Raw genomic sequence first — 12224 nt, forward strand, 5'->3', positions numbered from 1 at the left:
AAAGGTCTAAGAGGTTTCTTTCGCTTTCTCTTGAAAATTATTTTATTTTGTCTCACAAGCTGTTAGAGAAGACGTTCCAATCTGACATCAACTTTAGGAAGTTGTAACAAAACTGCCACCCAGCACTGATTCTAGAGTGGTGGGGCTCTCTTAAGTTTAGAACAGAGTCTTCTATAGGTATTAGAAGTCTTTTTAGACCAGATCAAAATTTTCCTCCTCATTCCCCAGAATGCCATGATTCCCAGTTTTCCAATGGTGGGAAAACCCTTGATAACAACCTTGAAGTCTTCTCTCTCTCTCACTTCCTGTTTAAAGCTATAGAATTCTTTTAGCAATTTCATAAGATTTGTGTACTATGGAATTTAAACCAGGCAAACCTGAGGATACGATTTTGAACACTGAAAATGAGCCTGGTGCTCCTGCCTTTAACCCATCCCCTCAAGTGACCTCTCTCCATTGCTGTTGGCTGTAGATGGATTTCTTGTCTAAATGGAGAGAAGCAGCTCTTCCCCATGGATGACCATCAAAAACCATAAGGTATGGAAAGACAACTTCATATCTGAAAACACACTTAAAAGCAGGAGAAATCTCATTTTTGCGTGTCTTATTTATAAATTCAGCAATAGTATTGCAATATAAATAAAAATATTTGTATATTGATTTCGAGTTTAAAAATTTATATAGTATTCTACAGCACTTATAACATTCTCAATCAACAGGGAGCCATAGAAAGTACTTCACTAGAATGGAAAGGGTGCTCTTTATCCTCTATTAAAGCTAAAACCAAACTGCCCTTGTTCAAATAAAATAATACTCTCAATGACCCTTACAGTTCAGCGAAGATAATACCAAATGGACGCTGAAGTTATTCATGAATGTATTCACTCATTCATTGTCTCAGTTATTCAGCAAGCATTTTTCAAGACCTCTTAAGTATAATATTACACATTGTGGTAACAAATATAAAAGATTGAGGAGGAGTCTGCTATTGTATTGTTTTCATTTCCTCCATGCTTCAGTTTTTTTTTTTTTTTCTTAATACCCATCCACTTCTCTACTCACTCCTGAACGGTTTCTGTCCCTATCATCTTAGTGAAATATTCTTGTATAGGTCTATACGACCTCATTTTGGTCAATACCAGCAATCTTTATTTAATTACCTCTTCGTGATTAATACTGCTGCATGCTCCATTAAAAATTTTTTTTTCTTCCACTGACTACCAGTGCACTCTGATTTTTCTTCTGTGCTTCTGTTCTCTTTTACAGATTCACTTTCTCTTCCTATTTTTAAACATCTAGGTGTTTCAGGATATCATAGTTTTTGATGTTTTCTTCTCAAGCAAGTATCAGTGGTGGGTCTGAGGAGCATATATCAAAATCATTTGGACGACTTTTTCAAACTATAGTTAACTTACTCCAGAAATGCTAATGTGACTCTGAGAGCTGAGGACAAGTGATTCTAAAGTTTGAATAGACTATCACAGCAAGTTATGAACATTGATTGAATTGCATCTCCGTACAGTCCAATAGGGATGGCGGAGAAAGTATAGCAGTCATTATTCAACACCCTCTTTCCAAGTGAACACATCAGCTCTTATATCTGCAACCACTGTCTACTAACTTATTTCGCCTGATTTTCTGTATTGAAAATCTCCACTCAAATTTTCCACAACTACCTCAAACTCAAACCACCTACAAACAGATCATACCTTCTATATTTACACTGAAACTCACCTGGCTGTCAGGAGCAAAAACACAGAAGGGTACCTTCATTCCTTCCTGTGCATCTCCTCCAACTCCTAGATTTAATCAGTCACCAGGGCCCACTGAGTCAACTCCTACATATCATTTGAACCCTTTCCTTTCTCTATTTCCATCCCCGTACCTCAGTTTCATCTTTCAACACTTCTCACCCAAATTCCTACAACAGCCTTTCAACTTGCTCTCCTGCTTCTAGGCTCACCCTCACCCAATCCATTATCTACCCATATGCCATATAGAACTTTCTAAATCAGAAGTATGAGCATGTCACTCAGCAACTCACGAATCTTTCCATGCTTCCAACTGATTTTAAGATAAAAAATTAAAGTCCAAGCATACCAAATAAGATTCTCAGTGCTTGACTCTTTTTCTAGCCCTATCCCTCTTGGCTCAATCCCTAACACTGTTCTCTAGCCTTCTGAAATTCTTGTGGTTCCCTGACTCTCCTATGGTCTATGATCTATTTCTCAGCCTAGAATTCTCTTCCTTTTGGCCTCTCACTCTCCCTTCTTTCCTCCGTGACTCACCTATCCTTGAACAACTCTTCATCATCCTTTGCAACACTATTCAGAAGTTGTCTCAGCAAACCTTCCCTGTCCCTCATCCTCCTCTCCTACTTGGGTCAAGGGTATTAGACCCTTTAAAGCACTTTCCACCATTATAGTCATTATTATAGTGCATTTATTTTTTGCTTTTCTGATTATAAAAGTAATGTAAGTTCATGTTTTAAAATGGAGAAATACAAGAAAACCGTAAAAAATAAAAATTGCCCATAATTCCACTGCTCAGAGATTCACCACCTCCCCGCCACCACACACACAATTAGAATCACATGGTATAGATCACCCATCAACAAACTATAGCCTATGGTCCAAATCTGTCCTGCCATCTGTTTTTGTATGGCCTGTAAGGTAAGAATGGCTTTTGCATTTTTAAGTGGTTGAAAACAAAACTCAAAAAAGAGTATTTCATGCCACATAATAATTATATGAAACTCAAATTTCAATGTCCATAATAAAGTTTTTTTTTGGAACACAACTATGTCTACTGGTTAACATACTGTCCACAGCTACTATCACAACGCAACAGCCTAGTCTAAATAGTTGCAACTCACAAAGTAATATGATTCTAAAATATTTACCTAAAATAATTTAAAATGTAGATAAAATATCCTAAAATATTCACCATCTGACCCTCTTACAGAAAAAGTTTGTTGACTTCTGGTATAGAGAGCTGTGTGTTGCTGTTCAGCTTAATATAGTATTATGAGTCCTTTGTTTTCAATATTTTGTAGAAATAATTTTTTTTTTTTTTTTTTTTTTGAGATGGAGTCTTGCTCTGTCGCCCAGGCTAGAGGCAGTGGCGTGATCTCGGCTCACTGCAACCTCTGCCTCCCAGGTTCAAGGGATTCTCCTGCCTCAGTCTCCCGAGTAGCTGGGACTACAGGCGCGTGCCACCACATCCGGCTTTTTATTTTTAGTAGAGATGGGGTTTCACCATCTTGGCCAGGCTGGTCTCGAACTCCTGACCTTGTGATCTGCCCTCCTTGGCCTCCCAAAGTGCTGGGATTACAGGCATGAACCACCACACCCGGCCAAAATAATATTTTTAATGGCTATCTAAACTCCCATCACATGAGATGCCATAATTTATGTAACTATTCCCCTATTGTTAAATTTTAAATCTGCTTTCCATTTATAACTATTATAAATAATGTTAAGCTGAGTCAATTCCAATAATCCTCATTTAATTTGACTTCTGGGTCCTTCATACAAATCTTTGTAGACCTCTCTTGTGTTCATAAAAGAAATTTCTAAAAGTGAAATGACTGGGTTAAGGATTATCCACAAGGCTTGATGCAATTGTTTCATTGTTCTCCAGAAAGTTTGTACCAATTGACTAGCAATATCATAATTATTAAAATTATTTACTTATCTGACTTCCCCACTAACCCTTGAAAGGAACTGTTTTTCATTCCTTGTGTGTAACGCAGTGTGTAATGTAGAAAGTACACAACAGATGCATGAGGAGTGAATAGCCAGGCCTGGGTGATGCTCATTTGCCCAGATCCATTTCAAGCACTGCAGAGCAGTTTTTCTCAATCTTGACAGCACAGGAACTCAGAGAACAAGCTATGAATCCCCAGTTTGAGAAAACATGAAAAAAGTCAAACACTGCCATTCCTTTGGCACCAATGAAATGAAAATACAAGTACAAGTGTAAGCAATGAAATTTGGTAACTTGTATTAAATATTTTTAAACAATCAAAATTTGAGATTATTTTAGGTACTTATGCATCTCTGAGAGTATATTTGTGAACTCTTAGGGACATGAGATGCACAATTTGAGAAACAGCTCAACAGAGGAAATGAAGAAAGGAGTGGAGCCTTGGGAGTAACACCTAAATGTGCTGATGTGCAGCTGCAGTGTCAGCAACCAACACCAGAGATCATCTATGCCAACGAACTGTGGAGTCAATATATTCCAACTGGCCAGAAACCACTTCTGCCTTTCCAGACTTATGATTGCAGTATTTGTGGAAGGTATGAAGAGAATAGCAACTTAAAAAATCATAAAGTTGAACCAAAAAGATCAGAGGAGGAGGAGTTAAAAAGAGATGGAGGGCTGTGCTAGATAGCAGAGCATCTGGAAATCAGAGAACCCTGGGGAGCACAGGCAAGAATGGCAGGATTAACAGAGCCAGGAAGACACAGGACATTACAGAGTTTGATGTAAGAAAGTGGAGACCAGCTCTTTTTTGTGGCACCTTGAAGGCAATCAGCTGCTTCAAGAAGCAGCTGAATATCTCCTTCTCAGTCACTGGCTGTCAGAAATTCACTGAAGTCACTAATGAATGCAAAGTTCTTTTTTTTTTTTTTTTTTTTTTTTTGGAGACAGAGTCTCACTCCATCAACCAGGCTGGAGTGCAGTAGTGTGATCTTGGCTCATTGCAACCTCCGCCTCCCGGGTTTAAGTGATTCTCCTGCCTCAGTCTCTTGAGTAGCTGGGATTACAGGTGTGCACCACCACACGTGACTAATTTTTGTATTTTTATTAGAGACGGGGTTTCAGCATGTTGGCCAGGCTGGTCTCTAACTCTTAACCTCAACTGATCCACCCTCTCAGCTTCCCAAAGTGTTGGGATTACAAGCATAAGCCACTACTCCTGGCCAAAGTTCATACTTTTTATGAGAAGCACATGGCCACAGAAGTAACTGCTGATGCTCTGGGTGAAGAATGGAAGGATTATGTGGTCCAAATCAGTGGTAGGAATAAGAAAGTTTTCCTATGAAGCAGGATGTCTTGGCCCATGACCATGTCCACCTGCTAGTGAGTACAGGGCATTCCTGTTATACACCCAGAAGAAGTGGAGAAGGAAAGTGTAAAGTTGTTCGGGATTGCATTGTGGATGCCAATCTAAATGTTCTCGACTAACTTATTGTAAAAAAGGGAGAGAAAGATATTCCTAGACTGACTGGCACGATGATGCCTCATCACGTGGGGCCCAAAAGAGCTAGCAGAATCTGCAAACTTTTCAATCTCTCTAAAAAAGATGATATCCAACAATAGGTGGTAAGAAAGGCCTTTAACAAAGAAGGTAAGCCTAGGACCAAAACACCCAAGATGTGGCATCTTGTTACTCCAAATGTCTCACAACACAAATGCTGCTGTGTTGCTCTGCAGAAACAGTATACTACAGAACATGCTAAACTTTTGGCCAAAAGAATGAAGGAGGCCAAAGAAATATACCAGGAGCAGATAACCAAGAAACGCAGCCTGTGCCTACTTCTGAGTCCAGTCTATAAAAATATCTTTTGAGTAATGAGTAAATAAAATCAGACTACTCTCCCCAAAAAGAAGGTTGGGACCAGAAAGGACACTGTAATGAATGGGGTAAAGTTCCCAGGAAACATCACAAATACATCAAAATAATACCTCTCACAAATAGAGTAGGACTGATATTCTTTTTGTGAACTCAAAATAGTTGTAAAAGATATTCTGCCAGAAACATAAGTAAACAGTCAAGCAATTACTCATACAACTTGATTGATGTATTGAGCCAATCTGGAAAATGGGACAAAGATCTGTTTTGCCCAGTGATTGTTTTTGGATGGAATTAACCTTATATTTTCACTTATATTAACTTTTAAAAATAAAACTGAAAAGTTTTCTTCTCATGAAAAGGAGACAATTTTGGTCATGAAGAAAATGTTGACATAACATTATCTTTCATGTATAAAGATTATGTTTTCCAACAGAAAAAATATCATGCACATTGAGTTGTTTCTCCAGTGGTGGAGATGAATTTGCCTTGAGTGGCCACATTGTAAAATAAATCTCCTTTCAAAGCACGGCATGCAGCGTAACATAGTGATTAAGAACCAGACCCTGGAGTCCACATTCTGGCTCCACCAGGTAGGAGCTCTGCACATTTTATAAATTACTTTTTCTCACTAGGCCTCAGCCTGTTATAAAATACCAACACTAGGCCGGGCACAGTGGCTCACACCTGTAATCCCAGTAATCCCAGCACTTTGGGAGGCCGAGGCGGGCGGATCAGGAGAAGATCAAGAAAGACCATCCTGGCTAACACAGTGAAATCCCGTCTCTACTAAAATACAAAAAATTAGCCGGGCGTAGTGGCGGGCACCTGTAGTCCTAGCTACTCGGGAGGCTGAGGCAGGAGAATGGCGTGAACCCGGGAGGCGGTGGTTGCAGTGAGCCGAGATCGTGCCACTGCACTCCAGCCTGGGCAACAGAGCCAGACTCAATAAATAAATAAATAAATAAATAAATAAATAAATAAATAAAATACCAACACTAATAGTAACTATCTTATAAGATTTTGTGAAGATTAAATGAAGTAATCCATGGAAGTTCTTAGTAAAGTGCCTCAAATGTAGTAAGTATGCAATAAATATTAGCTATTATTTTAATTCTGTTTATCTTTTTGTATACCTTCTTACTACTATTATTATTGTGTATTTATCAAACCACTTGTAGAGAATATATTGAAGTCACAGTAGTAATAAACTAAGTGACACCATACCCACAAGAGGAAACAAAAACCTATTTCTAATTTGAAGTGTCTACATGGAATGCCAATCATGATAGCTTGCAATGACAAGTTCAGAAATGATGATAGTTCAAAACATAAGATATTTTAATCTGAATCCAAATAACAATGATTTACTTTCAAGAAACATATATGTTAGAATATGTTTTTAAAATAATTGCTTTTTTCAGAATAAAAACGCAATCATTCATTTTGTTCTTAAACTTCATACTAATTCTCTATGGTGAAATGATTTATTTTTTGTATATGAAAACAAGTAATTGTATCACATATGCTGATGAGGTGGAGAGTACAAACATCTACTACTTAAAACTGAATGTAGAAATGTAGTAAACTTAGCAAAAGTCTACACTGTGTAAAGTTCAAGTCTTAGCATTTGGGACTTTATAGTAAATCCAATTTCCTCATCAAATTTGGTCCATTGGTTTCTGAAATCCATGTTAAAATAAGAATGAAATGTTGCATTCTGGGATTTGCAGTTCCCTTGGGCTGAAGACTGCATTAATGATTAGGGAGATACTGATATATTCCTCTCCATGCATCCTTGGGGCATCCCTCACTAAAAGAAAATGAACATGTGAGAGCAAACATATGCTGTCATTATTGCTACCATATTGCCAATGCTTATATTCATCTTCTGCTACTTCTTCTAATGCTAATAATTGTTCTAATACATTTGTTTCAAAAAATCACACAATGCATACAAATGACCAATTTTGAAGAATAATAGTCGTTTCCTGACAGGTAAATTATATGTGAAAATTGTTCATGGAACTGTTATCCATGGTATGTGATAGAATGGTATTTGAATTAATAAATATTTTATTGTCAATTTGATTCTAATTCTACTGCCAACCATTTCTGTAATTAATCATTTCAGAGTCAAGATGAAGATGCCATCTGAAATTTCAATTCTATGAATGACATCTGGATATTGATTTCCTGAAATTTTCTTGAAACTACATCTTGTCCTCTCTATTAAGTATCTAAAATGCTTCCTAAATAAAGAACATTAAAAACTATTTTTTTTTTTTTGAGATGGAGTTTCGCTATGTTGCCCAGGCTGGCGTGCAGTGGCACGATCTTGGCTAAGTGCAACCTCCGCTTCCCAGGTTCAAGCCATCCTCCTGCCTCTGCCCCACCTAATGGCTGGGATTATAGGCATGTGACACTGTGCCTGGCTAACTTTTGTATTTTTTGGAGAGATGGGATTTTGCCATGTTGACCAGGCTAGTCTTGAACTCCTGACCTCAGGTTATCCACCTGCCTTGGCCTCCCAAAGTGCCGGTATTACAGGCATGAGTCACCACACCCGGCCTAAAGACTAAGTTCTTAAAAGTCACAAAATTTTTTCTGATTTCTTGAGAGCTTTTAAATCACCAAACTTACAATTTAGGGAAGACTTTAGGAATGCTCTATTCAAACCTAATATGAACAAATTTCTTTAAATATTTTCAACTACACATGACTAATTGACAGTGATTTCCCTCCAATTAGACTACCTGTAATGAAAAATATTCAGGTAAATGGATCTAAACTATTCCACAAGAACTTATTCATAGATTTTCTTATACTTGTGAACATTATTTGGAGAATTTTTTTAAAAAAGGTTTAGAAAATTATTAAACAATGTAACATACTGACATTATTTAAATAGTTTCAAAATACATTATAATGTATATGTTACAGGAGAAAAAGAGCAAATTAATTCAAAGATGAGATGCATTTAGAGATTATTTACATATGTAATTCATCTATTAAAAAAAACAATAAAAAAGTAACATTGCAAAGAACAGGCATATTACATTATAAAAAATCTTGTTACCAGAAGTGACAAATAACACTACAAGACATGTGGAACCTGTGTTTCACCATCCTATGCCTGCTTCAACACTGTGTTTGTGCTTCTTTCTTGCTTTTCTTTTCTTTTTGAGACAGAGTCTCACTCTGTCGCCCAGGCTGGAGTGCAGTGGTGCGATCTCAGTTCACTGCAACATCTACTTCCCCCAACCCCCCCATAGCAGGGACTACAGGCATGTGCCACCATGCCTGCTAATGTTTGTATTTTTTTGTAGAGATGGGGTTTCACCGTGTTGGTCAGGCTGGTCTCAAACTCCTGACCTCAAGTGATCCACCCACCTCAGCCTCCCAAAGTGCTGGGATTGTAGGCATGAGCCACCATGCCCAGTGGTATTGGTGTTTAACATAAGCTACGCCTCTGGATGCTCTGTACCTCCCTACCTTCTAAATCACACAGAACCTCATTTTCCTCTTCTCTGTCATTCCAGTGAAGATACACCTCCCACAGCCACAAAGAAGCTAGCCTAGCTCTCAGTCCAGGTACCAACTATCCAGGAGCTTCAGCTTCAAGGCTGAAACAATGGTCTATGACTTCTATCTCTCAATCAATTCCCTCATTGGAATTCTTCCCCACTTCCCCTGAACAAAGACCAGCTTGTTCATTTACATTTCGTTGGCAGATAATATTACTTGATATATCATTCAATTTGTTATTTTTATCTTAACATACATGGGGGTGGGGAGGAGAAAAAGAAATTAAGCAAACTGTGAATGTTCCTTTGTTCAGTGTTACCAGTTTCTGTTAACTATGTAAGATGTTGGTAGATGGCAAACAAACTCCCTGAGAACAAAAACAGTGGGAGTTTTCATATGAAAGTGTTCAGAGAGTGGTTCAATGATCCCTCTGCAAGACATTGTAGGAAATATCTGCATCCATCCAAGAGATTAACTAGATACCTTCTAAGGACCCATCTATTTCCATGGTTCAGTGATATAATAATTAATTAATTTATGCAACAGATATTGAGTATTTACCATTTGCAAGGCACAAGGAGTAGCTAAAATCTAGAAACTTTGCATGTGAAATGTTTAACTTTTTTGTCTAACGCATTTCATACAAGAGTTTAAAATTAGATCCAGGGTTGGCGAGAGGCATATAACATCTAAGACATTACTGAAATACAAGAATAAAACCATTGTTTTCACTGTTGAAGAGATGCGATGTTTCCTCACTTGGGAGCATAAAATTTGTTTTTGCCATTAAAGACTGATTTTTCTTCGTACCTTAAACATATTAAACACTAATGGGAAAATTAAGCCACTTGTTGACTTTTTTCTTTTCCTTTTGCCAATAGAACAATGCTTTTCTTCTCTCTTAGTAAAACACTCCTTCCATGTGAGAAATCCATGACACAGGATTTGGGGAAGGATCAACCTGCTTCTCCACCCACTGACAAGGGAAAGTAATGACATAGAGCCAGCTCCGTAAGAGTTGCCTTCCCCCTTATTATTGAGTTGATGGGCCCAAGGATGAAAACATGATTGATTCAAGGATGGAAAATGATCAAAGTCTGGAAAATCAGGTTCCACAGAATCTTTTCTGCCGAGGGTATCTGTAAAGATTCTATTCACTGGTTACAAATTTGGTAAGATGTGAGCTTGGTGTAGCTGACTGGCCATATTATCAGCCATGTGTAGACAGACTGTCCACGAGCTAGAGAGACAGAGACTTGACAATGTTACAGTATTCCCGTGTTCAGCCTGCTTCTAACTTGGTCTCATACTTATGCAAATAAACACTGAGACCTAATCCATATGTTTCATGGCTTCTCCAAACTGAACTTAATAAACATGTGAAGTTAATTAAAATCTTTAAATCACCTCTGTTTATCAAAAGAGCTGCATCTGATAAACATCATTATTTAGCTGCTTTAAAATGCATGTTACTTTGGAACATGGTTTTTGAACAGAGTCAACTGTTGATTCCTGAAGATCAGCTCTGTTTCCCCAATGTCCACCTTCTGACTGTCCATTCAGCACCTCTCTAGACATAAAATGTCTAAATGAGATTTTTATTTTAAATGGGCGAGGGTCAGAAACAAATAATTTTTTAAAAAAAATTTATGTCTAAAAAGAGTCTTGGTTTTGACATCTATAATAAAACCTCAACTAATGAATGCAATAATACTATCTCTTCTTTTACCAAGCAAAAAGATTAAATCTTTTAAAACATTTCTTTCAAAACATGTTTGAAATAAACATCACACCATGATTGTCAAGTTTAACTTCAAATGATTTTTCCTGTCTCCATTATTTAACATATGTCTGAATTAACTACCAATATTATGTCCAGTTGTCATCACTTAGATTATCACAATCACACAGTGATGATAATTGATTCAGAAGTAGTACCAGAGAATACATTTTCTTAGTTTAGCTCATAAAATCTCAGTGTAACAGTGTTCACAAGATGACTGATGTCATCTTCTGTGTTCTAAGATCTGTTATCTTCTTCAGAGCAGATATTTTATCAAAATGACTGAGCCCTAATTTTAAAATTAAAATGAACAGAACTGCTGAAAAGTCTGAATAAATAGCTGGGCTTTAGGCTATATGTATCTCTTGTTTTAATAAATTGGTATTTTAGAGTATTTTGGTCAAAGAAAAATATACAAGCACACTGTTAGTCATACTGCCAGTCTTTGCTAACATTAGAGTTCAGCCATGCTCATTCATTTATCAAATAGTTGAGGAGCCTCTACCATACGCCTGACTTTGCAAGACTTTCCAAGGACACAAAGAGACATATGACATGGCAGCTTGAGCAATGCAGTCTAATATAACCAACCTGCTCCCACAGCATTTGATAGGTGTCACGGACACTGACCAGCTGAGCCTTTGTAAGACCTCTGTAGCCATTCCTTCCTACTCTCCCTCTGCAACTTGATGTCCCCAAACCTCACTCAGTAAACTGGCTGCACCAGTGCTACCTGGAGGAAATTCTGGAAAATACAGATCCCCAGGTTCCACTTCAGAGGATTCTGACTCAATAGGTCTGGAGTAAAAGCTGTGACTCTCTGCTTCTTTTAAAACTCCTCAGTTGACTGTAACACACAACCATATTTTGGAAGCACCGCTCCACATATATATTCTGTGGTGGAAAAATCAGGGCACCAATTCATAGGTAAGATGTTGGGGCATTTGAAAAGCCTTGAGTTCCCCAAATATCTCTACCCATAGGACTATCAGGGTGCCTGAAAATCTCCCTCTTCACCATTGTTCTGTTAACTTTAGATGTTCTCTCTATAAAGTTCTGAATACAGAGCACAAATCAGATCACTCCTCAGCCTATTACTTGTCAATGATTATTCATCAGCCATAAGATAAAGAGAAACCTCCTTTTAGTTGCATACGAGGCCTTCTGCATTTCAGCTACTGCCTACTTGTCCATCTTATCTTTCTCATGACCCTTTTCCCAATCTTTTTAACCCTAGCACATGAGCCAACCATGCAAAACTACTTACTGCTCTCCTAATGCTGTGCATGGGGTTGGTCCTGGGACCTTGATACATGTTTTTCCTGTTGC

At 37.8% G+C, this 12224-nt stretch overlaps 1 protein-coding gene and 1 pseudogene across 1 annotated transcript in view; one reads left to right on the top strand and one right to left on the bottom strand.

Annotated features, from left to right (window-relative positions):
• CCDC141 (coiled-coil domain containing 141) overlaps nucleotides 1-12224 on the bottom strand; it is a 223061-nt gene that overhangs the window by 157960 nt on the left and 52877 nt on the right. The window lies entirely within an intron of this gene.
• LOC119625040 (small ribosomal subunit protein eS6-like) lies at nucleotides 490-5580 on the top strand (annotated as a pseudogene).

This window comes from Chlorocebus sabaeus, chromosome 10, assembly GCF_047675955.1.
Source record: "Chlorocebus sabaeus isolate Y175 chromosome 10, mChlSab1.0.hap1, whole genome shotgun sequence".
NCBI lineage: Eukaryota > Metazoa > Chordata > Mammalia > Primates > Cercopithecidae > Chlorocebus > Chlorocebus sabaeus.